Source organism: Pleurodeles waltl, unplaced genomic scaffold (assembly GCF_031143425.1).
Source record: "Pleurodeles waltl isolate 20211129_DDA unplaced genomic scaffold, aPleWal1.hap1.20221129 scaffold_39, whole genome shotgun sequence".
NCBI lineage: Eukaryota > Metazoa > Chordata > Amphibia > Caudata > Salamandridae > Pleurodeles > Pleurodeles waltl.
Window position 1 is genome coordinate 8,245,468 of NW_027150097.1, and position 6,000 is coordinate 8,251,467.

The following is a 6,000-nucleotide window of genomic DNA, read 5'->3' on the forward strand; positions in this document are numbered from 1 at the left end:
GACTTTTTTTTCCCAAGCACTGTATCAAAAACATTGTCAACAGTTTCTGTAAATTATCGATAAGATCTATTTTCCGTTGCTTGCACTAATTGCCTGAAGTTGGCTAAATCGCAGTAAATCGGTAAAGCAGGAAATCACAGCATCTTCAACAAATCGTGATAGAGGGGCCGAGATAAAGGTTTCGACCCTACATATCAAAAGCACAGCTGTCAATAGTTCAGCAGGTTCACAGTGCAGAAGGTTCAGTGGCACCAGGGTCCCCTGCGTCCCAATCACAGCTGGTTTTTAACTTCTGTATTCAGGGCATGGGAGGGGTGTGTTGCATCGTGCACACACAGTGCCTGTTTCGCAAATAAGTTTTAATTTTAATAAATACACAGAGAATAATATAGAGTCATTGGCCACGAGGAACACCTTCCCTGACCTTTTATTCTCTCCGGTTCCACGTCATCGCGCCTACCATCCAACTCCAAAACTCGGGGGAGACTAACACTCCCTACCTCCCTTGGTGTGCATCATAGGCGTGCCCATGACGAACACAACATTTCTCCTTAACCAATACAAAACAAACATAGCTGCTCAAAAAAAAGATACTATACTAAACCAGTATACAAGAATAGTACACAACAAGAAATGCCACATTCAGTCAATCCACCCCGAATCCTTGCAGCCGCGTTGAGCATGGCGGTCGAGGACTCAAACTGTACCGTTCAAGTCCTTGTCTCAGAGGCACTGAGTTGATTGGTATGGAGCCAGGCACCTCCTGATCTGAATCTTGAACTGGCTCCAAATTCTGCATGTCCACACCCCCTGTAGTAGATGATTGAGAATTAGTAGCAGTCACCACCGGCCATGTGCACTGGCTCAAAATTCAGCATGTCCACACCCCATGTAGTAGATGATTGAGAATTAGTAGCAGTCACCACCGGATCCACTGTCAGGATGATCCATCCTCTCTCCTTCATCAGCTTCAGATCCCACTGTTTCCCTGAGCAGGAAGGTCTGGAATTGAAAATACAGAGGACATTAAACAACATTCACTCAGTACATGGCACTCATTTTGGTTTATAAGCTGGAAATTGAGCCATCAGTGCAGTGTTAAGAGTGTCAGGATGGCCGAGTGGTCTAAGGCGCTGCATTCAGGTCGCAGTCTCCTCTGGAGGCGTGGGATCGAATCCCACTTCTCACAAGTGTCTTTTGCGAGGTGGATACATTTTTTGTCTTTTTTTTTTCCAAGCACCCGTATCAAAAACAATGTCAACAGTTTCTGTAAATTATCGATAAGATCTATTGTCCGTTGCTTGCACTAATTTCCTGAAGTTGGCTAAATCGCAGTAAATCGGTAAAGCGGGAAATCACAGCATCTTCAACAAATCGTGATAGAGGGGCAGAGATAAAGGTTTTGACCCTACATATCAAGAGCGCAGCTGTCAATAGTTCAGCAGGTTCACAGTGCAGAAGGTTCAGTGGCACCAGGGTCCCCTGCGTCCCAATCACAGCTGGTTTTTAACTTCTGTATTCAGGGCATGGGAGGGGTGTGTTGCATCGTGCACACATGGTGCCTGTTTCGCAGATAAGTTTTAATAAATACACAGAGAATAATATAGAGTCATTGGCCACGAGGAACACCTTCCCTGGCCTTTTATTCTCTCCAGTTCCACGTCACCGCGCCTACCATCCAACTCCAAAACTGGGGGGAGACTAACACTCCCCTACCTCCCTTGGTGTGCATCATAGGCGTGCCCATGACGAACACAACATTTCTCCTTAACCAATACAAAACAAACATAGCTGCTCAAAAAAAAGATACTATACTAATCCAGTATACAAGAATAGTACACAACAAGAAATGCCACATTCAGTCAATCCACCCCGAATCCTTGCAGCCGCGTTGAGCATGGCGGTCAAGGACTCAAACTGTACCGTTCAAGTCCTTGTCTCAGAGGCACTGAGTTGATTGGTATGGAGCCAGGCACCTCCTGATCTGAATCTTGAACTGGCTCCAAATTCTGCATGTCCACACCCCTTGTAGTAGATGATTGAGAATTAGTAGCAGTCACCACCGGCCATGTGCACTGGCTCAAACTTCTGCATGTCCACACCCCAAGTAGTCGATGATTGAGAATTAGTAGCAGTCACCACCGGATTTACTGTCAGGATGATCCATCCTCTCTCCTTCATCAGCTTCAGATCCCACTGTTTCCCTGAGCAGGAAGGTCTGGAATTGAAAATACAGAGGACATTAAACAACATTCACTCAGTACATGGCACTCATTTTGGTTTATAAGCTGGAAATTGAGCCATCAGTGCAGTGTTAAGAGTGTCAGGGTGGCCGAGTGGTTTAAGGCTCTGCATTCAGGTCGCAGTCTCCTTTGGAGGCGTGGGTTCGAATCCCACTTCTGACAAGTGTCTTTTGCGAGGTGGATACATTTTTTGACTTTTTTTTTCCAAGCACCCGTATCAAAAACAATGTCAACAGTTTCTGTAAATTATCGATAAGATCTATTGTCCTTTGCTTGCACTAATTTCCTGAAGTTGGCTAAATCGCAGTAAATCGGTAAAGCGGGAAATCACAGCATCTTCAACAAATCGTGATAGAGGGGCAGAGATAAAGGTTTCGACCCTACATATCAAGAGCGCAGCTGTCAATAGTTCAGCAGGTTCACAGTGCAGAAGGTTCAGTGGCACCAGGGTCCCCTGCGTCCCAATCACAGCTGGTTTTTAACTTCTGTATTCAGGGCATGGGAGGGGTGTGTTGCATCGTGCACACACGGTGCCTGTTTCGCAGATAAGTTTTAATAAATACACAGAGAATAATATAGAGTCATTGGCCACGAGGAACACCTTCCCTGACCTTTTATTCTCTCCGGTTCCACGTCACCGCGCCTACCACCCAACTCCAAAACTCGGGGGAGACTAACACTCCCTACCTCCCTTGGTGTGCATCATAGGCGTGCCCATGACGAACACAACATTTCTCCTTAACCAATACAAAACAAACATAGCTGCTCAAAAAAAAGATACTATACTAATCCAGTATACAAGAATAGTACACAACAAGAAATGCCACATTCAGTCAATCCACCCCGAATCCTTGCAGCCGCGTTGAGAATGGCGGTCGAGGACTCAAACTGTACCGTTCAAGTCCTTGTCTCAGAGGCACTGAGTTGATTGGTATGGAGCCAGGCACCTCCTGATCTGAATCTTGAACTAGCTCCAAATTCTGCATGTCCACACCCCTTGTAGTAGATGATTGAGAATTAGTAGCAGTCACCACCGACCATGTGCACTGGCTCAAACTTCTGCATGTCCACACCCCAAGTAGTCGATGATTGAGAATTAGTAGCAGTCACCACCGGATTCACTGTCAGGATGATCCATCCTCTCTCCTTCATCAGCTTCAGATCCCACTGTTTCCCTGAGCAGGAAGGTCTGGAATTGAAAATACAGAGGACATTAAACAACATTCACTCAGTACATGGCACTCATTTTGATTTATACGTTCGAAATTGAGCCATGAGTGAAGTTTGAAGAGTGTCAGGATGGCTGAGTGGTCTAAGGCGCTGCGTTCCTGTCGCAGCCTCCCTTGCATGTGTGGGTTCAAATCCCACTTCTGACAAGTGTATTTTGCGAGGTGGATACATTTTTGGACTTTTTTTTCCCAAGCACCGTATCAAAAACAATGTCAACAGTTTCTGTAAATTATCGATAAGATCTATTTTCTGTTGCTTGCACTAATTGCCTGAAGTTGGCTAAATCGCAGTAAATCGGTAAAGCAGGAAATCACAGCATCTGCAACAAATCGTGATAGAGGGGCCGAGATAAAGGTTTCGACCCTACATATCAAAAGCGCAGCTGTCAATAGTTCAGCAGGTTCATAGTGCAGAAGGTTCAGTGGCACCAGGGTCCCCTGCGTCCCAATCAGAGCTGGTTTTTAACTTCTGTATTCAGGGGATGGGAGGGGTGGGGGTGTTGCGTCGTGCACACACAGTGCCTGTTTTGCAGAGAAGTTTTAATAAATACACAAAGAATAATATGGAGTCTTTGGCCACGAGGAACACCTTCCCCTACCTTTTATTCTCTCCGATTCCACATCACCGCACCTACCATCCAACTCCAAAACTCGGGGGAGACTAACACTCCCTACCTCCCTTGGTGTGCATCATGGGCGTGCCCATGACGAACACAACATTTCTCCTTAACCAATACAAAACAAACATAGGTGCTCAAAAAAAAGATACTATACTAATCCAGTATACAAGAATAGTACACAACAATAAATACCACATTCAGTCAATCCACCCCGAATCCTTGCAGCCGCGTTGAGAATGGCGGTCGAGGACTCAAACTGTACCGTTCAAGTCCTTGTCTCAGAGGCACTGAGTTGATTGGTATGGAGCCAGGCACCTCCTGATCTGAATCTTGAACTAGCTCTAAATTCTGCATGTCCACACCCCTTGTAGTAGATGATTGAGAATTAGTAGCAGTCACCACCGGCCATGTGCACTGGCTCAAACTTCTGCATGTCCACACCCCAAGTAGTCGATGATTGAGAATTAGTAGCAGTCACCACCGGATTCACTGTCAGGATGATCCATCCTCTCTCCTTCATCAGCTTCAGATCCCACTGTTTCCCTGAGCAGGAAGGTCTGGAATTGAAAATACAGAGGACATTAAACAACATTCACTCAGTACATGGCAGTCATTTTGGTTTATACGCTCGAAATTGAGCCATGAGCGTGGTGTGAAGAGTGTCAGGATGGCCGAGTGGTCTAAGGCGCTGCATTCAGGTTGCAGCCTCCCTTGGAGACGTGGGTTCAAACCCCTCTTTAGCGAGGTGGATACATTTTTGGACTTTTTTTTTTCAAGCACCCTTATCAAAAACAATGTCAACAGTTTCTGTAAATTATCGATAAGATCTATTTTCCGTGGCTTGCACTAATTGCCTGAAGTTGGCTAAATCGCAGTAAATCGGTAAAGCAGGAAATCACAGCATCTTCAACAAATCGTGATAGAGGGGCCGAGATAAAGGTTTCGACCCTACATATCAAAAGCGCAGCTGTCAATAGTTCAGCAGGTTCACAGTGCAGAAGGTTCAGTGGCACCAGGGTCCCCTGCGTCCCAATCACAGCTGGTTTTTAACTTCTGTATTCAGGGGATGGGAGGGGTGGGGGTGTTGTGTCGTGCACACACAGTGCCTGTTTTGCAGAGAAGTTTTAATAAATACACAAAGAATAATATGGAGTCTTTGGCCACGAGGAACACCTTCCCCTACCTTTTATTCTCTCCGATTCCACATCACCGCACCTACCATCCAACTCCAAAACTCGGGGGAGACTAACACTCCCTACCTCCCTTGGTGTGCATCATGGGCGTGCCCATGACGAACACAACATTTCTCCTTAACCAATACAAAACAAACATAGCTGCTCAAAAAAAAGATACTATACTAATCCAGTATACAAGAATAGTACACAACAATAAATACCACATTCAGTCAATCCACCCCGAATCCTTGCAGCCGCGTTGAGCATGGCGGTCGAGGACTCAAACTGTACCGTTCAAGTCCTTTTCTCAGAGGCACTGAGTTGATTGGTATGGAGCCAGGCACCTCCTGATCTGAATCTTGAACTGGCTCCAAATTCTGCATGTCCACACCCCCTGTAGTAGATGATTGAGAATTAGTAGCAGTCACCACCGGCCATATGCACTGGCTCAAAATTCTGCAAGTCCACACCCCATGTAGTAGATGATTGAGAATTAGTAGCAGTCACCACAGGGTCCAATGTCAGGATGGTCCATCCTCTCTCCTTCATCAGCTTCAGATCCCACTGTTTCCCTGAGCAGGAAGGTCTGGAATTGAAAATACAGAGGACATTAAATAACATTCACTCAGTACATGGCACTCATTTTGGTTTATAAGCTGGAAATTGAGCCATCAGTCTGGTGTCAAGAGTGTCAGGATGGCTGGGTGGTCTAAGGTGCTGCATTCAGGTCACA

The 6,000-nt window shown here is 45.8% G+C and overlaps 2 non-coding genes across 2 annotated transcripts; both read left to right on the forward strand.

Annotated features, from left to right (window-relative positions):
- The first annotated feature begins 2,322 nt into the window (after positions 1–2,322).
- On the forward strand, positions 2,323–2,405 carry TRNAL-CAG (transfer RNA leucine (anticodon CAG)). The gene has a single exon. It is a non-coding gene; the product is annotated as a tRNA-Leu (tRNA).
- A 1,131-nt stretch (positions 2,406–3,536) lies between these two features.
- TRNAR-CCU (transfer RNA arginine (anticodon CCU)) lies at positions 3,537–3,619 on the forward strand. Its single transcript has one exon. It is a non-coding gene; the product is annotated as a tRNA-Arg (tRNA).
- The last annotated feature ends 2,381 nt before the right edge of the window (positions 3,620–6,000 follow it).